General features: G+C 42.2%; 1 pseudogene; it reads right to left on the minus strand.

Annotated features, from left to right (window-relative positions):
- Positions 1-2,920: 2,920 nt before the first annotated feature.
- Positions 2,921-3,037, minus strand: LOC124596936 (annotated as a pseudogene).
- Between the last annotated feature and the right edge of the window lie 22,911 nt (positions 3,038-25,948).

A 25,948-nucleotide genomic window follows, 5' to 3' on the forward strand; every position in this document is an offset into this window, starting at 1 on the left:
CTTCTGTTGTCTTCTCATCTCTCTTAAGGGTACAGTTTTCGTACCATAAAGCAGAGCTGGTATATCCATAATTTTATAGAACTTTAGTAGAGCATCTCTGTGGGGTTTCGTTCCCAATGTTCTGCGTAAAATTCCATAGAAATAGCTAAAATCGTTCAACTTATTTTATATTTCATATTTTGCCCTCTATGTAATATTGCACCCCAAATATTTAAATGGATAATTTGCTTACGATCTGCATGTCAATTTCAGTCTTAACTCGCATTGGCTGTTGTCCCAAGAATTCCATTCATTTTGTCTTTGTGATGGAGACGTTCACATTGTATTCTCTGGCTGTTTTATTTAAATTTGAGACAACTTCTTGCAAGTCATTTTCATTCTGACTAAAAATTATTTGGTCGTCAGTAAAAAGTAGTATACTACTAACATCAACATCGTTAACTTTAAAAAGTTTTATTGTCTGTACCCAAGTTTAAGTTACATGTTCTCTCTCTCTGCCTCACCCTGCCCCCCCCCCCCCCCCCGCCCCATCTCTCTCTCTCTCTCTCTGTATATATATATATATATATATATATATATATATATATATATATATATATAGTTCATTTTTGGAACACAACCTACGACCAGCATAGAGACAAAACTGATGACACTTTCTGCAGGTCCTGACCGTCATTTTGCAGGACAATGCTCAAGAACGTAAAGGGCAAGCTGTTACTGATTTGTTTGACTGATGGGGCTACTAAGTGCTATACCACCTACTGCACTCCCCTGAGTTCAACTCGATATCTAAACTGAGCCGGTCTGGGTGTCCGAGCGGTTCTAGACGCTTCAGTCTGGAACCACGCGACCACCACGGTTGCAGGTTCGAATCCTGACTCGGGCATGGTTGTGTGTAATGTCCTTAGGTTAGTTAGGTTTAAGTAGTTTTAAGTTCTAGGAGGCTGATGACCTCAGATGTTGAGTGCTATAGTGCTCAGAGCCATTTGAACCATGTTTTTCTAAACTGGCGGAAACACTTCACGGCATTCGCTTCAGAACTGCTACAGATTCATCGGGCAATACACCGCGCCGCTCGAACTGTCAACACAACTGGCACTGCTAAGAGTATTCTACGACTTCCACGTCGCTTGCAGTGGGTTATACACAGTGCTGGTGACTACTTTGAAGGTCAGTAAAATTTTGAAATACGCATCCATTTTGTACGAGCTGTAAACTAATATTTGCCACTATTAAAGTTCCAACCCTCGTATATATATATATATATATATATATATATATATATATATATATATATATATATGTGTGTGTGTGTGTGTGTGTGTGTGTGTGTGTGTGTCTGTGACGCCACCAGTTTGTGTTCAGTTTAACGGTAGACAGTGATCACAAGGAGTGGCTCATCAGTGGATATACAGTCGATATATAAATTATTTGTTAATGACTTAGTAATTTTTTCTTATCTTCATCGAACTCGCAACGACGGTTGATAGCGTAATTCGAAACGAATTGTGGAAAATTTTAAGAAATAGAGGAATCCCATTTCATCTTACAGGTCTGTACAGGCAGCAGACATGGCTGAAATGAACCAAGAAGTTATTGAACCATGTGTGTGCTCCCTGATATTTTTATTTTGTTATTCGTCTATAAACCCTGTAAAGATCTTGTAAGATGAGATGGAATACCTTTATTTCATAACATTGTCCACAATTTGTTTCGAACTGAATTGTCAACCATCGTTTCGAATTCAGTGAAGGCAAGAAAAAATTACTAAGTTAATAACAATTAATAAATATATCCACTGATGATCCAGTCCTTGTGATCACTGTCTATCGCGAGACTGAAAGCTACCTTGTGTCATTGTAGAGCCTTGACTTGGTAAGGTAAATATAACTAGCGGTGTAGGGTAGAGGTGAATGGGGAAGTATGCTAGCGACGATATGGGGCGCAAACGAGGAAGTCCACTGAGATAAGTGACTCTGACAAATGGCAAATTGTTACGAGTCGGAACCTGGGATCACGGATCTCGGAACAGCGTAGCTGCCCACTATTCGCGTACTGTTATCGTGAGCATCTATGCAAAGTGGTTGAAACAGCGTGAAACCGCGAGTAGGCGACAAGTTGTTGGACGTCTACGTCTGATCATGGAACTATGAGGTTGGAGGCTTCCCCCCCCCCTCCCCCCTACCCCTCCCTGTAAATCAATTTAGGCTGTGATCCGTGGCAGATCCGACCCAACGACGGAATGCAATGCTGGCGCAGGCACAACTTTTTTGGAGTACACCGTTCAGAGCACAGTGCTGGAAGTGGGTCTCCACTGCAGACGACCCGCACGTGTCCCAGTGTTGACCCAATTACGACTGCAGTGGAAACAGGGGAACAGGATCGTCGAAATTGAACTGTGGTTCATTGGAAACGTGATGATAGGTCGGATGAATAACGCTTCTTGTTGCACCCCATCGACGGTCGTGATCCTGATACGCCATCATTCAAGCGAACGGCTACTCAAAGCAAGCACAATGGCGCGAACGAAGACAGAGAGGGGGGGGGGGGGGGGAGGCATTATGCTGTGGCAGATATTCACCTGGCCTTTCATGGAAACTGTGGCAGTAAAAGAAGGCACTACGCCAGCTGTGGACCACGTGAACATTATTGTGGACCACCTACAGCCCTTCATGCTTGATGTTTCTCCTATCAGTGACAGCATCTTAAAAGCACTCCGTCTTCAGGCCACAAGTGGCCCATCGGGACCATCCGACCGCCGTATCATCCTCAGAAGAGGATGCGGATAGGAGGGGGGGGGAGGGGGTGGTCAGCACACCGCTCTCCCGGGCGTTATGATGGTTTTATTTGACCGGAGCCGCTACTATTCGGTCGAGTAGCTCCTCAATTGGCATCACGAGGCTGAGTGCACCCCGAAAAATGGCAACAGCGCATGGCGGATGGATGGTCACCCATCCAAGTGCCAACCACGCCCAGCAGCGCTTAACTTCGGTGATCTCACGGGAACCGGTGTATCCACTGCGGCACGGCCGTTGCCAGTGACAGCATCTTACTGCAGGATAACTGTCAGTGTCACAAGGGCAAACTTTTGCTACGGTGGTTTAAAGAGCGTGGTAGCGAACTCTCGTCGATGTTTTGGTCACCAATTTATTCAATGGAACACATCTGTGACACTAGAAACCAAATACTCACCCTTAAAGCATACCAGCTTCTCACTCACAAAGCAGCAGCCAGTATTTAAGGGAAATTGACTGACGAGTGCGTTGATAGTTGGTGCTATGTATAGTCAGAAACCTGTCAAAGTCTTATTGAATCCATTCCAAGCAGTTTAGCTACGATATTACGTTCCAAAGATTAAGATGTTAGTAAGCAGGTGGTCATGAAGTGTTGGATCATCAGCGTATAATACTAACTGCATGTACAGCTCTTTACTTTCTATCCTACGGTGTAGCACATCTACACAAAAATTTGAAAGTGCATTGGGAAATTACAGCATACTTGTCTTACACCGAAACCTATAAGAAGCAGTAAAACGAAAATGAGACAGATCGAAAAAGTAATTCAACTGTTCATTATTTGAAAAGTGATCGCCATAGTTGTTAATATACACTGAAGAGCCAAAGAAACTGGTACACCTGCCTAATATCGTGTATGGCCCCAGCGAGTAAGCAGAAGTGCCGCAACTCGATGTGGCATGGGCTCCAATAATGTGTGAAGTAGTGACACTAATATTCCTGCAGGGCTGTCCAAAAATCTTTAAGAGTACAAAGGGGTGGAGATATCTCCTGAACAACACGTTGCAAGGAGGCATCCCAAATATGCTCACTAATGTTCATGTCTGGGGAGTTTGGTGGCCAGCGTAAGTGTTTACATTCAGGAGAGTGTTTCTGGAGCCACTCTGTAGCAATTCTGGACGTGTGGGGTGTCGCATTTTCCTGCTGGAATTGTCCAAGTCCGTCGGAATGCACACTGAACATGAATGGATGCATGTGATCAGACAGGATACTTACGTATGTGTCACCTGTCACAGTCGTATCTAGACGTATCAGGAATCTCAGATCACTACAACTGCACACGCCCCACACCGTGACAGAGCCTCCACCAGCTTAAACAGTCCCCTGCTAACATGCAGAGTGCATGGATTTATGAGGTTGTCTGCGTACCCACAAACGTCCATCCGCTCGATACAATTTGAAACGTGACTCGTTCAACCAAGCAATATGTTCCCAGACATCAATAGTCCAATATCGGTGTTGATGGGCCCAGGCGAGACGTAAAGCTTTGTGTCGTGCAGTCATCAAGGGTATACCAGTGGGCCTTCAGCTCCGAAAGCCCATATCGATGATGTTTTGTTGAATGGTTCGACACTGACACCTGCTGACGGTCCCGCATTGAAATCTGCATCAATTTGCTGGAGGATTGCACTTCTGTGACGCTGAACGATTCTCTCAGTCGTCGTTGGTCCTGTTCTTACAGGATCTTTTCCCGGCCGCAGCGATGTCGGAGATTTGATTTTTTAGCGGATTTCTGATAGTCACGGTATACTCGTGAAATGGTCGCACGGGAAAATTCCAATTCATCTCTTCTCGGAGATACTGTGTGCCAGCGCTCGTGCGCCGACTATAACACCACGTTCAAAGTCACTTAAATCCTTATAATCTTTCACTGTAGCAGCACTAACCGATCTAACATCTGCGCCAGACACTTGTTGTCTTATATGGACGTTGCCGACCCGAAGCGCCGTATTCTGCCTGTTTACATATCTCTGTATTTGAATACGCGTTTTGCTTAAAAGAGGAACACGAAAAATTCATTGCCCTTTCAGTTACAAATCTTGCAGCAAAAATTACATTACTTTGAAACATATGATTCATACTGAAATTAATGATGTCTGAGGGAAGTGTAGGCTCTCAGCATGCGCTATCACTCTGCAAAGAACTCGAACTAGTGCTCCGTCTTCATCTCCGGGTCAGCGTTGTGTTAATGACCGCGCTGATGAGCTTTCTAAATACGTAAACACACATACACACACACACACACACACACACACACACACACACACGTACAGACACATACACCTACCTCTGTTTCCGAGGAAATGGCAGGATAACAACCATTACACCGTAACAGTCCAATGACTCCACAGAAATGCTTTCCTTCCGCTGGGAGACCCCCTCCCGCCACCGAGTTGCAGCGGCAAGATACTGCCGTATAGGCCATATGTTAAACTTGATCATTACCGCAAAATCTCTCTGAAGGAAAATTAACAATACTGTAAGTGGTGGTGAGTTATTACAAACAATCAAAGTAGCCTATATTTTCTTGAGCACTTCCAAGAGACTTCACGCCAATAGCGGGTAACACTGATTGCGGATCATGGCCACAGTTCAGCGAGAGAGAGAGTCAACAGTTTTATTCAGCTATACCGTAACAAAAAAATGGCTCTGAGCACTATGGGACTTAACATCTATGGTCATCAGTCCCCTAGAACTTAGAACTACTTAAACCTAACTAACCTAAGGACGTCACACAACACCCAGTTATTATACCGTAACAAACTGAAGTCACTCTTAAATGATTAGACCACGTAGATGCTCCAAACTGCGGCGGTTTTGATTTCTGTGTGTCACTTGCTTTTCCAAATAGAGCAAGAAGTTTTCAGTATGATTAAAAATCAGTCATTTTAGCAGGCCGGTAGAGGTGTCTGACAGTTCGCTAGACCAGGAACATAAGTGTGCAACCCAATGAACACAGCCGTCTTGGAAAACAAGAGCTTCCACGGCATACTAATCAAAGATTCATGAGAATGCGGAAATAAAAATCCTGGCTCATGCCCATGATATTATGAATGAATGGGGACAAGTCATGTTACGAAAAGGACTGCCAAAAAGGTAAACCCAGTACGCGTTAAAAGCCTCATTGAATTGCCCTTATACTAAACGCCTTGTATCATTTAAAAAGTGAGAAAACTGCGAGGACCACACAACACACCTCTAGTCAACTGCTGTCTAGTTTCTGTGATGTGTGGAACAGTTGAAGATGTGCAGCTTCATGTGCAGCTGTGAGGAATGGTCTTTTTCAAGTTATCTGACACCAAATATCCAGTGCATGTAGTTCCTTTCCTCAACGTTGTCTCGGAAGATGGTGGAAACGCACCTGCTTTTACTGTCTGCAGCAGTTCCCGTCGGATTTGAAACCAGTTCTCACTGGCAAAATGTGACACTCGTCTGCGGTCCCGTCGGTTAGGATCTTTTTGCGACCACTGCTCTTGAGCCGTGTTACACGGATATGAGTAGTAAACCATTTGTTCCACAACATGTTTGACAGTCCGCATTGGTAATCCATGAACTCAGGGGGCTCTATTCACTATGTGGTTATGAGCACGTCTGAAAGCGATGGTGCCTTCTTGCTATCCTTTCACGTCTCAAGGTCTGGTGAGGTCAGTGAGCTGTTTCAGTAAAACCAAAAGACAAATACACACCACTGAATTACCACTCTGGATGACCGCTTGATATCTGTTACACACTAAATATGGTGCTCCAAAGCCACACGTATGATCTTTTAAGAATGTGATTAATACACTGTCTGTCAAAAAAGTGGGGCATCAATAAGGGGAGGAGGAAACGAAATGAAACTTCATTGGTTGGAATAGTATGTGATGTTACTTCAGTAATTACAGTATTGAGTCAAATTTACAAAGAACTGGGCAGTATGAGTTCATCAATGTGGCGTTGCACCCCGTCTAGCCTGGATGTTTGTGCTGAATCAGGTGGGAAGGATGTCATTAAGCCATTGTATCCTCCACTCAGACAAACTGGCTAACAACTGTTATAAATGTGCTGGATATTGGCACTGGAACAGAGTTCAGGTTTGATCTGTTCTCTTACACCTATGGGCACATGTATGGGTTACTTTGGCCACAGGAGTAACTCAACAGAAAGTTCACATGGACACGTGCCATGTGTGACCGGCCATTGCCCTGTTGAAAAATGGTACCACGATACCGTCACATGAATAGTAACACGTGAGGACGCAGGGTGCCCGTGACTTACCATCTTACCCTCAGTTACTACGCCCTCAGTCACTATTTAGATGTGCCATGAAGTCGCACCCGATGGCCCTCACACTCATGTAGCTCTCTACATCGTTGGAAGAATGGACTCGCTCTCCTGATCGCTCCAGCGACGCTCATTCAGGATAGCGTAGGGCCACGATTGTTCCCTGCGTACAGTGCGACACCACACATCAGCATTCCATGCTTCACGTTCCCGGCACCACTATGCAGCTGCTCGTGTTGTGGTATTCAAAAGGAAGGAAGCAAGTTTAGAGCTGAACGTCCGTCGATGGCGCGGACAATAGAGACGGAGCACAAACTTGCATTACGAAAGCAGGGAGAAGGAAACTGGCTATTTCGAAGGAACCACCCCCAGCATTTACCTGCAGCGATTTAGGGTCATCACAGGAAACCTGAATCGGGATGGCCGGACGGAGATTTGCTCTGTCATCCCCTTGAATGCGAGTCCAGTGAACTATCCAATGAGCCACCTCGCCCTGTTGATATGTTAAAAGCAGCCTATGCATGGGACGATAACTCCATACTCCAGCTGCTTCTAGTTCCTGACCAATGATACTGGATGACATCCTTCTCTAAGGACATTGTAGAGGTACATTCTATTGAGCGCGATCGTACACCTCTGGAGTGCAGCACGACCGGAATTTTTGCTCTCGTGTTCTAGCTGGAGTACGTAGGGACCGTTCAAAACCATTCGGCTATATCTGAACATGGCCCGAAGCAGCAAATGGTATTTATGCTTTTGAAATCCTCCTGTGGTGTGATCACGCAGGAGTGCAACGTTAACAAGTGCGTGAATAAAACGGCAAAGGATCCAGCTAAGACCTTCCAGTCCGGCAACAACCTCGGTGCCACCAATGTACCTTTGTTGAGCGCATTAGAAGTGTACCTTTAGAAGTTACGACACAAATCAACTTGGTGGCTGCTCTAGCTCCTGGGGGATATGCAACCCGTTTGGGACACTCCTTGGATGAGGTTTGCCTACCTTTCAATTGGGAGCCAGTTACGAGATTTCGGAAGAATGATCCTTTAATTTTTTTGCACAGTGTAGATTACAAGAAGAATGATATTTTTTCCTGTGACTAATGATGTTCTCTCTCTATCACTAATCATCACCTGTGTTTGTGGAACCGTGTTCTGGAGATTCAGCAGCGGATGATAATGCGGGTTGAGGTGTGTCATTGTCACATTACTGTATGTTGATAGCGAAGTAGAGCTGTGTTTAAGGTACAGTTGTCCTTTATTTCCTTTCATGGATAAAGACGACTGTAGTTAAAAACTGTGGTTAAGGTACTGGTCACCCATTTGTCCTTCATTTCTTTTCAAGGATTAAGACGACTGTTGTTAAGAGTGCTACATAAAAGCCTCGGCCAATTTTTGCCCGATGTTTGTCCAATCCGTCCATTTGCTCTGTCTCTAATGACTATGTCGTCGAGGGGATATTCAACCCTAATCTTCGTTTCTTTTGTTCTCGTGTCTTTATTTACACCGCCCATCAGTTTAGTAACCGGTCCAATGCACTGATGGAGGAAAATCACAAGGAGGAGTTGTGCGACATAAAAGAATGTTGGTAGGCGTGTTTCTACATCTGAAAGATAATGTCTGTTCACATTTCGCGACATTCGCGTAAGAGTGGAGATAGTAGCACCACTACAATGACGCAAATCAAGTTTCTTTCAAATACTCGCTCTGACGGTCAAGAGCGATAGTTAACTTTGAGGTTGGGCGTGATGAGTCGATTTTAGGCATGAAGGCCAAGAAAATGCCATAACTGAACGAGGTCGTGTCATATTGCTACGAGAGACTTGATGCTCCTTCTGCGGTACAAGTATTTTCACATTTTATTCATTACTCTGTACACCAGGTAAAGCCGTGCTCAATTTAAAGGTTGATTTGACCGCTGCAATGCTTTACTATGCACAGTGGTGTACCCTTGACTACCTCCTATACCTGAAGATATACAGTCAATTAAAGCGGGCAGGGGGTCTACGTTTCAACACGTAAGCCGAAATTAGGAGCATTCTGACTTGAAGTTATTGTCGTTGTTATAGGTGCAAAAAGCGATAAATAACAGAGAAAACTGTAGGAGCAACTTGGGACTGAACCCTAAAGCTTTCGTTTTGCAGTCTGTAATTTAAGCCACTGAGCCAATAAGGCATTTTTGTAGGCAAACCATTAATAAGTCATTAATCAAACAGAAACTACAGTGAGCCAAGCAAGTAAAATTAATTATGTGCAAGAAGTAAACGAAGAAAATGCAATGGCATTATATGTTATTTATGTAACAAATAATATATTTTTCGAATAAATTTGTTTGAATGATCGACTTATTCGCATAATTATCCAGACAGAGGTTTATTCGAATGATACCCATCTCTTCTCAGCACTCCACCTTTCGTTTCCTTTTTCTTTTCCCGTTCATATATTAGCTGTAACGAGTCCTGTTAGGTCATTTGATTGATTTACTCACGAAAGCGGATGGTGTAGCTGGACTGAAGTGTTTCATTAATTACAAACTAAGTTGACAGTTATTGTCTGTTGACACACTCCTCAACATAAATCTTTTTAATTTGATCTACTCAAAATATGTCTCGATGTCAGTGCAACCGGCCGGTGTGGCCGTGCGGTTCTAGGCGCTTCAATCTGGAACAGCGTGACCGCTACGGTCGCAGGTTCGAATCCTGCCTCGGGCATGGATGTGTGTGATTCCCTTAGGTTAGTTAGGTTTAAGTAGTTCTAAGTTCCAGGGGACTGATGACCACATATGTTAAGTCCCATAGTGCTCAGAGCCATTTGTCAGTGCAATTTTAGCACCTGCCTAAAACCGAGCATTATTTCATCTACTTTTTCACACAAATGTTAAGTTCCACACCTAAAACAATGACCTTCAATAACAATCAATATTCGATTATCAGTTTTATCAGTTTAATTTTCGTTATTCTGTGTTTACATCTGGCGGATCTCAGATATACAACACACACTTTCTCCATTGAAAACATGGAAAGTCGACAGTTGAAGACAAATTTTTCTCTACCGCTTTGCGGTCCCACTAGTGCCCCTACGTTGTAACGAATCTGTGTAGAGCCAATGGTTCCTTACCGGCACGGCAAGGCCGCGAGGCTGTTGCCCACCAGTCGATGAGTGATTGATGTGTGTGAGTGAACGACCAGTCGACTGATTCCGCTGCGCGTGCATAGCAAGTGACACAGACGAACGCTACTTAAGCGGATACGCCACGCGGTTGCTGTGAGGGGTAAACTTACAGAATGATACTAAATCAGTCTCTCATTCACGAGAAGATTCTCTGTAGAACCGGCGAGGAGTGTTATAAGAAGAAACACTGGCAAGCATAAATGACAGAATCGTACTATATATGTTAAGATATCGGGGATAACTTCCATGACTATAGAGCGAACTGTAGAGGCAGACCTGTAGAAGAAAACATAATGGAATATATCCAAGAAATAACTGAAATTCATGGGTGTGCTACTCTGAGGAGGAGACGTTGACTGGCTGCATTTAGAAAACATGACCTAAAAAAGAGCTGCAAAATATCCTCCATTACAATAATACAATCGCTGTGTATGCTTGTTCCGTGTATCGGAAGTGCCTTCGGTATTTTCACGTGAAATCAGCTCTAGCTTTTCGTGACTTGGAGGATGGGGGTGCGTTACGCCGCGGGGCGCTCCCTGCTCGACAGAGTTTCTCGCCACCCACGCAGTGCGCGCCGACGCCAACAATGCGACGCCCTCCGCCCCAGGCTGCGGTAGCAGCGTGGGGCGGCGTGGCGCTTATGACGTCACCGCCGGAACTTGAGCAGCTGCCGCCGGCGTTTCTCGCCTCTTGTGACCCCCTCCCCCCCCCCCACCCCCATTGCTTGGTACATTATTCACAAACGCTCGTTGCTACCGAACTGGGGCACTTCATGCCGTTGGGTGTGGCCGTGTTATTGCTGATTGTCTGTCAGCAAGGTGCTTTGTTTCCTTGATTTCATTCTAAAAATATCGTTTGTCCCGTACTGTGGCCTTAGGAAAGTTTTTTTCTTTCTTCCTTTTTTGTGTCGTGTTATGGTACGTATCTGCCAAGTTGAGGAAAAACGACATGCATTTATCCCGTTAAACCTTTAGTACATCTACAATAAATTTAGAAACAAACAAAACGTTTGAATAAAACCACTTGAGTGTTAGGCCATGTCGTTATGCAAGCTAACAGAACTGTAAAAAGGACACTCTGAAGGGAACGGCTGCAAAAACTTTCGAAGCCTCGGTTCATAGTGACACAGCGTCCTACTGATGACGCTTTTGTTCGAATTGACACATGTTGTAGAGCCCGCAGACCTATCTCCAATCCCGGTATCCTGCAGTACTTACACGTTCTCTACTCATCTCCAAACGATATCAGAAGAGATGAAACTGACCAGCTACTCACAGAACTACCTCACTTCGCAAAAAAGAAGAGAAAAGTACGCTGCGAACTACAAAACGACTTCATTGGATCAATAGTCAACGAGAAGTGAAACATGTGTTTACTTGTTACATGCAATTATAGATGTCGCAATATGTTTCTCAACTTATGAATCCAACTCATACAAACAGACACCATTCAGATCCTTAACACACATTTCGGACACTTTACCGCTAAAAAATGCAGTACAAAAGTCACGATAGACTACCAAAATAATAACGAGAAAAAAATGTCTACTCAATAGAAATTTTACTTTAACTATCCATTAAGAGACAAATAAAATCGAAAACGATACGTATACCGCAAATGTAACATGGCCAACACACAAATACCGTACTGAGGAACACACTTGGGGAAAACTGCCATTGTATGCTGTAAATCAAACATTCACCATAAGCAGCAAAGTTGGGTACGCTACCCACGCAGTTATCCCTGATACCTTGACATATCCTATGATCCTGTCATTTCTGCTTGCCAGGCAAGTTCAAAAAATTGTTCAAATGGCTCTGAGTACTATGGGACTTAACATCTTAGGTCATCAGTCCCCTAGAACTTCCTAAGGACATCACACACAGGATTCGAACCTGCGACAGTAGCAGTCCCGCGGTTCCGGACTGAAGCGCCTAGAACCGCACGGCTACCGCGGCCGGCTTGCCAAGCAAGTGCTTAGTTGTAACAACAACTGCATCGCAATTTGGTATCTGTAATATTATCAGGGTTATGTGATTTCGTTTCGCTGGGTATAGGCTTCCTCTTCATGGACAGCGTTGCAGCCTGTTCGGGCCACAGTTTTCAGATCACTTTTTCATAGGACGACCAACGTCTCTTCTTTCAGCAGAGCAGGTTGCCATCTTTAGTGAGCGATCTTTTCCAGTATACTGTCTGATGAGATTTTTGGGAAATGTTTTCTGTTTTGTTGCCTGATTCCTTCATCTACATGCATACTCTGCAAATAACATTTAAGTGCCTGGCAGAGGGTTCATCGAACCACCTTCACAACAACTGTCTATTATTTCCATCTTGTACAGCGTGCGAAGAAACCGAACACCTATATCTCTCTATGCGAGCTCTGCTTTACCTTCTTTTATTATGATGATCGTTTCTTCCTATGTAGGTCGGCGCCAACAAAATTTTTTCGCATTCGGAGGAGAACATTGGTGATTGAAATTTCCTGATAAAATCCTGCCGCAACGAAAAACCCCTTTGTTTTAATGATGTCCACCACAAATCCTATATCATTTAAGTGACACTTTCTCCCCTGTTTCACGATAATACAAAACTTTCTTTGAACTCTCTCGATGCACTCTTCCAACCATACGTGGTAAGGATCCCATACCGTGCAGGAGTATTCTAGAACAAGCGTAGTGTAGGCAGTTTCTTTAGTAGATCTGTTACCTTTTCTAATCAGTCTTTGTTTAACCTTCCCTACAACATCTTCTGTGTGTTCCTTCCAATTTAAGTTGTTCGTAATTGTAATTCCTGCGTATTTGGTTGAATTTATTGCCTTTACATTTGACTGATTTATTGTGTAATCGAAGTTTAACGGACTCCATTTAGCAAACATGTGGATGACCTCGCACTTTTCGTTATTTAGGGTCAATTGCCAATTTTTGTGACAATAGATATCTTATCTAAATCGTTTTCCAATTTTTTTTGATCTTCTGATGACTTTACTAGTCGATAAACGACAGCACCATCTGCAAGCAACCTAAGACGGGGCTGCTCAGATTGCCTCCTAAATCGTTTATATAGATAATGAACAACAGAGGACTGCCGCCCCCCCCCCCTCCCCTCTTTGGGAACGCCAGAAATCACTTTTGTTTTACTCGATGACTTTCCATCGGTTACTACGAAGTGTGACCTATCTGACAGGAAATCACCAATCCAGACACATAACTGAGACGATATTCCATAAGCACGCAATTTCACTACGAGCAGCTTTTGTGGTAGAGTGTCGAAAGCCTTCTGGAAATCTAGAAACACGGAATAATTTTGTAATCCCTTGCCAACAGCACTCCAAACTTCATGTGAGTAAAGAGCTAGTTGTGTTTCACAAGAACGATGTTTTCTAAATCCGTATTGACTCTATGTCAATAGACCATTTTCATCAAGGTAATTCATAATTTTCGAACACAATATATGTTCCAGAATCCTGCTGCGTATCGACGTAAATGATACGGGCCTGTAATTTAGTGGATTACTCCTACAACTTTTCTTGAATACTGGTGTGACCTGTGCAACTTTCCAGTCTTTGGGTACGCATCTTTCATCCGGCGAACGGTTGTATGTGACTGTTAAGTATGGAGCTATTGTATCAGCATACCCTGAAACGAACCTAACTGATATACAATCTGGACTGGAAGCCTTGCTTTTGTTAAGTGTTTTAAGTTGCTTCACCACTCCGAGGATGTCTACTTCTACGTTACTCATGTATGCAGCTGTTCTTGATTGGAATTCTGGAATATTTACCTCGTCTTCTTCGGAAGGCTGTGTTTAGTAACTGTGCTTTCGCAGCACTGTCGTCTATAGTATTTTCATTGCCATCGTGCAGAGAAGGCATTGATTCTGTCTTGCCGCTAGCATACTTCACATACAATCAGAATCTCTTTGGATTTTCTGCCAGGTTTCGGGACAAAGTTTCATTGTGGAATGTATTACAAGCATCTCGCATTGAAGTTCGCACTAATTTTCGAGCTTCTGTAAAAGATCGCCAATCTTGGAGATTTCGCGGCCGTTTAAATTTGGCATGTTTTTTTCGTTGTTTCTGCAACAGTTTTCTGACCCGTTTTGTGTACCAAGGAGGATCAGCTCCATCGTTTGTTAATTTACTTGGTATAAATCTCTCAATTGCTGCAGATACTATTTCTCTGAATTCAAGCCACATCTAGTCTACGCTTGCATTGTTAATTTGGAAGAAGTGGAGATTGTCCCTCAGGTAGGCGTCAAGTGAATTTTTATCTGGTTTTTTGAGTAGGAATATTTTTCGTTTATTTTTGGAGGGTTTGGGAGTTACAGTATTTAATATCACTACGACAACCACGTGCTCACCAATCCCTGTATCCGTTTCGATGCTTGTTATTAGCTCAGGATTAATTGGTTTCACAACTGTTTACTATTCGCATGGGCTCATGAATTGACTGCTCGAAGTAATTTTCAGAGACTACATTTAGCACAATTTCGGATGATGTTTTATGCGTACATTCGGATTTAAACATGTATTTTCGCCAATATATTGAGAGTAAATTAAAGTCACCACCAACTATAATTGTATGAGTCAGATACGTGTTTGAAATTAAACTCAAGTTTTCTTTGAACGTTTCACAATTCTGTCATTTGAACTGAACGTCGGAGAAAGGAGTCAATTATTATTTTATTCCGGTTGTCAAGAATGTCCTCTGTCCATACTAACTCACAGCAACTATCTACTTCAATTTCGCGACAGGATAAACTACTTTTAACAGCAACAAACACGCCACCGCCAACTGTTTTTAGCCTATTCTTTCGGAACACCGTTTGATTTTTCGCAAAAATTTCGGCTGAACTTATCTCCGGCTTTAGCCAGCTTTCAATGTCTTTAGGGATTCGAGCATCAGTGCTTTCAATTAGCGCTTGGAGCTCTGGTTCTTTTCCAACACAGCTACGACAATTTGCAACTGTTATACCGATGGTTCTTTTATCGACGTTTTTCCTTCCTTTTCCTCTCAATTAGGGGTAACATTTTATTGCTCTCATTTCAGACGCCAGTATTTTATTGTTGTAATTTACTTTGTTCACCCACATCTCACATCTATACGATAGAGTCGGTACAATCATAATTTTTTTAGAACTGAATGTGTGTTTCTCACTTACTGCCACGACGTGGTATCGGTTAGCTTGATCATTTATATTTGATACAAACAAGTTTTATAAAAGTAACTAATGTGTGTGTTTCTATCAAATTCAAATCAGCTGTGGGACAATTTGTATATTTTATTCATGTTGTAAATATTCTATAATTTAAACAATTATTTCATTTTGTAGAATACTCATACTATAATGCAAAATTATGATTCTGTAATTATAATTTAAGGATAAATATTTAACAATACCAATTTTTATACATATCTGAAATTTAGCATCTGTAATTTTCAGAACGACTTTGATGTATATATATCTTTTGGACAGTAGAAGTTGTGCAGTAGATTTGATTGCAAAGAACGGAAATAGTGAAGTATTTGCTGAGAATTTAATCATTGCCTTTTTATTTAAGCGTGAAACGTGACACGTTTGAATTTACCAAAAACTGTGGGATACTTTAGGAAGGAGTTCAACAACTGGTTGCAGTGAGTTATAGGTAACAACTACATGTATAAGATAAGTGAAAGATTTTGATGTCCTGATTGTTTCAAATCATTTTTGTATGTCCAACACACATACGTGGTTTTATTGGGATCAACCACAGCCACAGCTATGGACAAGCTTTCGCGACTGAACAAGACACTTAGCTATAGCCGAAGGTGACGATGACAACTTCGACTGAAGATGCTCTCATCAGATTCCTCGGAACCTAGCGGTTCACCTGTTGACTGCTGGAGCCCAGTTGAGATTCATGGACACAGGCACAGGATGTTTCTCATTCTGGAAACATCCCCCAGGCTGTGGCTAAGCCATGTCTCCGCAATATCCTTTCTTTCAGGAGTGCTAGTTCTGCATGGTTCGCAGGAGAGCTTCTGTAAAGTTTGGAAGGTAAGAGACGAGGTACTGGCAGAAGTAAAGCTGTGAGTACCGGCCGTGAGTCGTGCTTCGGTAGCTCAGTTGATAGATCACTCGCCCGCGAAAGGCAAAGGTCCCGAGTTCGAGTCTCGGTCGGGCACACAGTTTTAATCTGCCAGGAAGTTTCAAAGCTCATGGTGTTCACATTCGCCACTTGAAGTAAAAATCTGAAACGCGATGATTTTTCTGTTATATAGTTATTGAGAAGCCACATCACCCACTGTAATTTACGACAAGTTAGATAAGTAATTAAAGATAATTGAGGGTCAATGTAGACCATTTTGATAGTTTTCTCTTTTGTGAAACTTAATTTAAACCTAGATTATAGATGTGATATGGCATAGGTCATCCTCCGATCCATTGTAGAACTTCGAAACCCACTCAGGGAATATTCGTTCACATTTTTGTTGAACGCAGTTGGTTTTTACCATTCTGTATTAAAACATTTCCTTTTATCAGTAGTGCAATTTATAAACAATGTTTTGTGAGTAGAATAAAATTTCCAGTGGTAAACTTAACTGCTTTTTCGACGTTATTTTACCAGCTAGCTAAAAATAGGAAAGCCTTGAACCCCTTCCACTAAATTTAGTTAGTATTAAGATTCTTTTACAGGGAGTGCAGTGGAGCTGACACTGAAATCATTAAGTATTTGGTTATATCATCGCTAGTCTCACTGAACTCTTCTGAATTCTACATGCCATGTATGGTCTGGCGTCTCCTTACCAGCAACAGGTCCCAGGTTCAGACCAGTCAATTCCCTAAAAAAACACGCTCAGAGCGTCGTTGCACGAAAGTGGTAGGGAGACACGATATAGAACAAACAGATACCACGTAGAATGTTTAGATGTGTTGTTAACAATTAACGAAAAGATTAATGTAACCGAGGCGAGTGAGAATGACAAACTCCATGTGCACGAATTTATGTTGCGTTTCAAATGCGATAAAACACAAATTTATGAGACTTTAAGAAACAAGGATAAGATTTGGGACGAATGGACGAAATGGAACGGGCATATGAAAAGAAAGGCGAAGAAGACTGTAAATGAAGAAATTAACGAAATAGTGTGGGAATGGTTTGTAAGTGCGCAGGCAAAAAACTTACCTTCGTCTATATCCATGTTGCAGAGTGAGGCTCTGAAAGTCGCTGAAGACGTTGTAATTACGGAGTTTAAGGCATCCAAGGAATGGCTGGACAATTTCAAAGCTAGGCACAACATCGTGTAGATTGAAGTGTATGGGGAAGCTAAGGATGTGCAGGAAACTGTAGGAACAGAATGGAATACAATACTGTCCAACTTAATTGTGAATTATTACGCGAAAGGCGTGTTCAACGCCCATGAAACGAGACTATTTTATCGCGTGCTGCCTTCAAAATTGCTAGCAATTCGAGGTGAAAAGTGCACCGGCGGAAAAATTTCCAAGCAAAGACTCACTGCACTGCTGCGTGCAAACATGTTAGGTGAAATGGAGAAGCCACTAGCGATTGGAAAGGCGACAAAACCGCGTTGTTTGAAAAAAAAATAGACGTTAATAAGCTTCCACTCACATGGCGAAGCAATAAGAAGGCGTGGATGGTGAGTGAACTTACAGAAGAATGGCTGGGCCGTTTCAGTGCCAAAATGAAAAAAGGAAATCGCTAAGTTCTCTTTGGCAATGCAACCTGCCACCCGAAAGTAACGTTATCAAACGTGAAATTGGCTTGGTTCCTTCAGGTTCAACCAGCCTCACACAACCCATCGACCAGGGGGTTATTTACACATTCAAGCGTCATTATAGGCAGATACTGATGCAACCTCTTATTCTGAAGAAGCCGAAAGTGCGTTTGCTCTTGCACAGTCTGTTTCTGTCCAGGGTGCACTAAATTGGATTGACTTCGAAGTAAAGGAAAACAAACCCGAAGTGCTTCAACAAAGTGTGGTTTTGGCGTCAAGATCAAGACGCTTCTGTGTCCATCGAAGTTCAAGGAAATGCAGCAGCAATTGCTGAATTAAAGAAAATGCGAAACATTTCATGTTGTGCAGATGATTACATTCGAAGTGATGACTTTCTGTCAACTCACTCCACTTTTAGTTCATCCAGCAGGTTTAATAAAAATTCGCAACACATAGGATGATGAAGAAGAAACAAAGGAAGACGAAGAGGAGCAAAATGATGTCGCTAGAAAAATTAATACGCCTGAAGGAGCCATTGCATGCATTAACGAGGTTATGCAATTTGCAGCACACACAAATTCTCCCAACTTGTTGGAACTATTGTATGGTGCAAAGAATTGCCTAAAAAAACAGTTTTGAACAGGAAATTAAAACTAGTTTCCCCCCTTGATACGTGGCGACAAAAAGTGAAATGTAAAGCAAATAAACACGCGAATAATATATATATATATATATATATATATATATATATATATATATATATATATATATATATATATATATATATATAATAGAAGAATTTACAGTTCGAGTAAAAATACAGAAAAATCGTGTTATTTGTCAATTAGTGTAATAGTCCAGTGTTCTATTGTCCAATATACAGTAAATGAACATCTACTGTGCTGGAGTGAAGGTACGTAAATACAGTATATGCTGAATTAAAAAATTTTACTGCACTTTTGTGCATGATACCTAACAAATTTTACTTAGCCCAATGAGTTTTCTGTAATCCGGAAACATGTCCAATTTGAAAAGTTATTTTAGTCCCAGGGATTCCGTTTTGAGCTATTTTTACTGTATATAAAATCGTAAACCACTTTTAAAAGTCATCAATATTTTCCATATATGTTTCTAAAAATCATTTACTGTCATATTTTTTATTTGTAAATCGTCAGTATCGCCCAGTAATGTGTTTTTAATAGAAATCAACTATTATTCTCATCTTTTATAAATTTTAACTACTTATTAATTACAAGTAACCTCAAGCGAAGAGTGGTTTTTGTCCAACGCCAGGCTGCCCCCTTTGTGGGGAATTGAAACAACCATACGAGAAAAATCAGTCAGCTACAAATGCAGGCCTTCAATGGAAGAATGACTCTGTCAAAAGGCGGTAACATCGGATCGAAGCAGCCAAGAATTGTTACTATCTGCCGCGATGGTCTATGTTTTTACGTGACAGTTGCCGAGACATTCGCGTCGGCTTTCGTCACTTGACAGAAACTTTGGATCAAGAATAGATCCCTAAGATCATGACTGGAGAAAGAAGTCAACAGATATCCGTCGCCATGATCATAAATGGGCAGTTGGCCTAACACTAGAGCTAGCTGTATTGTGGTCAGCATCAACCCAACGGTGGCCCCTACCTGCCCCGCCTTTAAGAGGTGAATCATTCTGTCATACTGGCTCCAAGTCCCTGACACCACCACTGTCTCTAAATCACCAGATAATCTTCAGTCACATGTCTACCCACCACTGCCACATTAGCATGAAGACCCACTTGAACGACGTTGGTAATCGGCGGAGATGAGACCTGCGCCGTAAGCTACATCATCGCCAGACATAATCAACATTGCCCCGCAACTGGCGAACATCTCGGAACTTTTGTCAGGGGTTCTAAGCAGCTTCCCTCCTGCCGCGCCGGTCGATGCATCGTCGGACGCCCTAGAAACCAGTTAAAGGGGGAACTATTTAACACATTCGGCCGAGTCCGACAGCAGGTCGATTGGGTAGCGATTGCGCACGGCAGGATTTATTGTTTTCTCAACTGTGCGGGAGAAGGTTCAACATTATCTCAGCAAATAAGTCGAGTTCGAGCGATGAGGTATGTTACAAACAGGTCGACTGTGTTCGGGTGGTTTGTTTGCCACTTGACAATGTTTACACAGTACTGCTGGTAGCACTGTTATCGTTAGTCACTTTTTCTGAGTGAATGAAATGGGGATCTGTGTGTGTCATTTTCTTCTCCTGTGGAGCGTACGACAAGTGAAAGAGGCAATAAGTTGATCGTTGTTCGAAGTAATACACACTAAAAAAAAAGAAAAAAAGAAGAAAAGTCACACGCACCAGGAAGGAATTATCCGAAAGGAACTAAATTAGGTAGATATGATATTCATTTGATGATTACAATTTCAGAAAAAGTGGATGATTTATTCAAGAGAAATAGCTTCGCAAATTGAGCAAGTTAGAAAAGCGTTGATCCACCTGTGGCCCTTATGCAGGTTATTCGGTTTGGCATCGAGTGACAGCGTTGTTGGATGTCGTCGTGAGGGACATCGTGCCAAATTCTGTCCGATTGGTGCTTTCGATCGTCAAAATGCCGAGCTGGTTGGAGGGAGCTGCCCTTAATGTTCCGAACGTTCTCAGTTGGGGAGACATCTGGCCACTTTGCTGGTCAAAGTAGGATTTGTCAACCACGAATACAAGCAGTAGAAACCCTCGCTGTATACTGTTGGGCGTTATCTTGCTGAAATGTATGCCCATGATGGGCTGCCATGAAGTGCAACAAAACTGGCAGTAGAAAATCGTCGACTTGTCACTGTGCTTAGAGGGTGTCTCGGGTGACAACCAAATGAAATGACATCCCAGACTGTCACTCCTGGATGTCGGGCAGTATGGGCAGCGACAGTCAGGTTGGTATCCAACCGTTCTCTGAGACACCTCCAGGCACGTCTCACTGACTGGACCAGAGTTGTCTTCAGTGATGAGTCCTGCTGCGAACCGAGCCCCGGGACAGCGATGATGTGTGTGGAGACGCTCCGGATAGTGGTGAGATACCAACCTGACTGTAGCGCGCTTGATATGGGGTGCCATTTTATATCATAGTAGGACCTCTTCGCTTTTCATTCGCGGCCCCCTTACAGCACAGCAGTACGTCGACGACATTCAACATACCGTTTTGTCGCCCTTCATGGATAGCCATCTTGGGCATACATTTGAGCAAGATAATGCCCGCCCACACCAGACAATAGTTTATATTGCTTGTATTAGTGCTTGTCATAACCTGCCTTGGCTAGAAAGGCCGCCGGATTTCTCCCTGACTGAGAAAGTTTCGAGCATTGTGGACAGAGCCCTCCAATCAGCTCGGAATTTTGACGGAGACGCCAATTGGACAGAATCAGTCACCATATACTTCAGGAGGACATCCAGCAACTCTATAGATAGTTCATAAGCCGAATAACTGCTTGCATTAGGGCCAGGGTTGGACCAACGCGTTATTCTCTTGTTCAATCTGTGAGGCTCGTTTTCTTGAAGAAATTGCAATCATTTGTTTATCTGTGTATATACATTCTATCTACCGATTTCCGTCCCATTTGGATAATTGCTTCGCGATGCGTTATTTTTGTCTTAGAGTGTAAATTTCAGAAAAAGAGGGAAAGATTACGTGGAGTAGCATGGAGGGACATTCATGTACGTCGCGTATTAAGCGATTCTTCATCCCACATTCTGCTTACTAACGAAGTCAGTCATAACTATGAAGTCACTGATAACTTAAATAATTTCCGGTAATGTGAAGGCTATGAATTATATGAGAGACCTTTAAAATTAATTCATAATGAAATTGCCTCCAGTGGACTCGATATTTCCAGCCAATATGTTATTAATACTAGAAAAAGTATTTATCTGGCGAGATCTATTTTGCCACCATTAGCACAAACGTTATTTGAAGATCATAGTGTTTCACCGGAAATGTCTATTTTAACTTTAAAAGGAAAGAAAATATGCTTCTCGTCAACGATTTTAACTTTGATGTCGTGTGCTTTTTAGCGGAAAGTACTTTACGACTGCTTTGTGTTATGAGAATATTTTTATTGCTGATAACTTTGACTATTGGTGCAAATGTTTTCTTTTTCAATTATTTACAATTCATGTTTCAAACAAAGGTCGGTACATTGCTGTAGCATTTTGTTTCTTGCAAAACCAAACAGCAGTTACATATGAAAAGGTATTAATGGAAATCATAAATTCTTGTGACGATCTGAATATTCCCCCCATGAACCATGGACCTTGCCGTCGGTGGGGAGGCTTGCGTGCCTCAGCGATACAGATGGCCGTACCGTAGGTGCAACCACAACGGAGGGGTATCTGTTGAGAAGCCAGACAAACATGTGGTTCCTGAAGAGGGGCAGCAGCCTTTTCAGTAGTTGCAGGGGCAACAGTCTGGATGATTGACTGATCTGGCCTTGTAACATTAACCAAAACGGCGTTGCTGTGCTGGTACTGCGAACGGCTGAAAGCAAGGGGAAACTACAGCCGTAATTTTTCCCGAGGACATGCAGCTTTACTGCATGATTAAATGATGATGGTGTCCTCTTGGGTAAAATATTCCGGAGGTAAAATAGTCCCCCATTCGGATCTCCGGGCGGGGACTACTCAAGGGGACGTCATTATCAGGAGAAAGAAAACTGGCGTTCTACGGATCGGAGCGTCGAATGTCAGATCCCTTAATCGGGCAGGTAGGTTAGAAAATTTAGAAAGGGAAATGGATAGGTTAAAGTTAGATACAGTGGGAATTAGTGAAGTTCGGTGGCAGGAGGAACAAGACTTTTGGTCAGGTGAATACAGGGTTATAAATACAAAATCAGATAGGGGTAATGCAGGAGTAGGTTTCATAATGAATAAAAAAAATAGGAGTGCGGGTTAGCTACTACAAGCAGCATAGTGAACGCATTATTGTGGCCAAGATAGACACAAAGCCCATGCCTACTACAGTAGTACAAGTTTATATGCCAACTAGCTCTGCAGATGATGAAGAAATTGAAGAAATGTATGATGAGATAAAAGAAATCATTCAGGTAGTGAAGGGAGACGAAAATTTAATAGTCATGGGTGACTGGAATTCGTCGGTAGAAAAAGGGAGAGAAGGAAACATAATAGGTGAATATGGATTGGGGGGAAGAAATGGAAGAGGAAGCCGCCTTGTAGAATTTTGCACAGAGCATAACTTAATCATAGCTAACACTTGGTTCAAGAATCATAAAAGAAGGTTGTATACCTGGAAGAATCCTGGAGATACTAAAATGTATCAGATAGATTATTTAATGATAAGACAGAGATTTAGGAACCAGGTTTTAAATTGTAAGACATTTCCAGGGGCAGATGTGGATTGTGACCACAATCTATTGGTTATGAACTGCAGATTGAAACTGAAGCAACTGCAAAAAGGTGGGAATTTAAGGCGATGGGACCTGGATAAACTGAAAGAACCAGAGGTTGTAGGGAGTTTCAGGGAGAGCATAAGGGAACAATTGACAGGAATGGGGGAAAGAAATAAAGTAGAAGAAGAATGGGTAGCTCTGAGAGATGAAGTAGTGAAGGCAGCAGACGATCAAGTAGGTAAAAAGGCGAGGGCTAATAGAAATCCTTGGGTAACAGAAGAAATATTGAATTTAATTGATGAAAGGAGAAAATATAAAAATGCAGTGAATGAAGCAGGCAAAAAGGAATACAAACGTCTCAAAAATGAGATCGACAGGAAGTGCAAAATGGCTAAGCAGGGATGGCTAGAGGACAAATGTAAGGATATAGAGGCTTGTCTCACTAGGGGAAAGATAGATACTGCCTACAGGAAAATTAAAGAGACCTTTGGAGAGAAGAGAACCACTTGTATGAATATCAAGAGCTCAGATGGCAACCCAGTTCTAAGCAAAGAAGGGAAGGCAGAAAGGTGGAAGAAGTATATAGAGGGTTTATACAAGGGCGATGTACTTGAGGACAATATTATGGAAATGGAAGAGAATGTAGACGAAGACGAAATGGGAGATAAGATACTGCGTGAAGAGTTTGGCAGAGCACTGAAAGACCTGAGTCGAAACAAGGCCCCGGCAGTAGACAACATTCCATTAGAACTACTGATGGCCTTGGGAGAGCCAGTCATGACAAAACTCTACCATCTGGTGAGCAAGATGTATGAGACAGGCGAAATACCCTCAGACTTCAAGAATAATATAATAATTCCAATCCCAAAGAAAGCAGGTGTTGACAGATGTGAAAATTACCGAACTATCAGTTTAATAAGTCACAGCTGCAAAATACTAACGCGAATTCTTTACAGACGAATGGAAAAACTGGTAGAAGCGGACCTCGGGGAAGATCAGTTTGGATTCCGTAGAAATGTTGGAACACGTGAGGCAATACTAACCTTACGACTTATCTTAGAAGAAAGATTAAGAAAAGGCAAACCTACGTTTCTAGCATTTGTAGACTTAGAGAAAGCTTTTGACAATGTTAACTGGAATACTCTCTTTCAAATTCTGAAGGTGGTAGGAGTAAAATACAGGGAGCGAAAGGCTATTTACAATTTGTACAGAAACCAGATGGCAGTTATAAGAATCGAGTGGCATGAAAGGGAAGCAGTGGTTGGGAAAGGAGCGAGACAGGGTTGTAGCCTCTCCCCGATGTTATTCAATCTGTATATTGAGCAAGCAGTAAAGGAAACAAAAGAAAAATTCCGAGTAGGTATTAAAATTCATGGAGAAGAAGTAAAAACTTTGAGGTTTGCCGATGACATTGTAATTCTGTCAGAGACAGCAAAGGACTTGGAAGAGCAGTTGAACGGAATGGACAGTGTCTTGAAAGGAGGATATAAGATGAACATCAACAAAAGCAAAACGAGGATAATGGAATGTAGTCAAATTAAATTGGGTGATGCTGAGGGAATTAGATTAGGAAATGAGACACTTAAAGTAGTAAAGGAGTTTTGCTATTTAGGGAGTAAAATAACTGATGATGGTCGAAGTAGAGAGGATATAAAATGTAGACTGGCAATGGCAAGGAAATCGTTTCTGAAGAAGAGAAATTTGTTAACATCGGGTATAGATTTAAGTGTCAGGAAGTCGTTTCTGAAAGTATTTGTATGGAGTGTAGCCATGTATGGAAGTGAAACATGGACGATAACTAGTTTGGACAAGAGGAGAATAGAAGCTTTCGAAATGTGGTGCTACAGAAGAATGCTGAAGATAAGGTGGGTAGATCACGTAACTAATGAGGAGGTATTGAATAGGATTGGGGAGAGGAGAAGTTTGTGGCACAACTTGACTAGATGAAGGGATCGGTTGGTAGGACATGTTTTGAGGCATCAAGGGATCACAAATTTAGCATTGGCGGGCAGTGTGGAGGGTAAAAATCGTAGAGGGAGACCAAGAGATGAATACACTAAGCAGATTCAGAAGGATGTAGGCTGCAGTAGGCACTGGGAGATGAAGAAGGTTGCACAGGATAGAGTAGCATGGAGAGCTGCATCAAACCAGTCTCAGGACTGAAGACCATAACAACAACAACAACAACTGAATATCAAGTTTCAACCGACAATTATTATGAGTTCCAAGCAACTATCAACAAAGCAGTTAATCGGGTGTGCCCATTTTCGTCAATGGTATAATACAGATTCCACATGACGCAAGCCTGGTTGAGGAATATTCAAGCGTTAGGGTAGTTTCTTGATTATAACAGAAATAACGCTGATATAGTTAAATGCTTACACTGGGTGTTCGATTTGGCCTTTCTCCTCCTGACGAAGTTTAAGGTGCTTTTGTTGATGATTTAATGAGCATCAAACATGTTACACGGTGTTACATATTTTGCTGGTTAATTGACAACGAACTTCATAGACTCAGATTGTAGGTTCCCACCTGGTCTTCCAAAACTACATATTAAAAGAACAACCAAAGCTTGTGAGGCATTTCACAACGCTTTCGGTCTTAATTTTCAGAGTGCGCAGCCACATATACAA

The sequence above is a fragment of the Schistocerca americana genome, chromosome 2, assembly GCF_021461395.2.
Source record: "Schistocerca americana isolate TAMUIC-IGC-003095 chromosome 2, iqSchAmer2.1, whole genome shotgun sequence".
Lineage (NCBI taxonomy): Eukaryota > Metazoa > Arthropoda > Insecta > Orthoptera > Acrididae > Schistocerca > Schistocerca americana.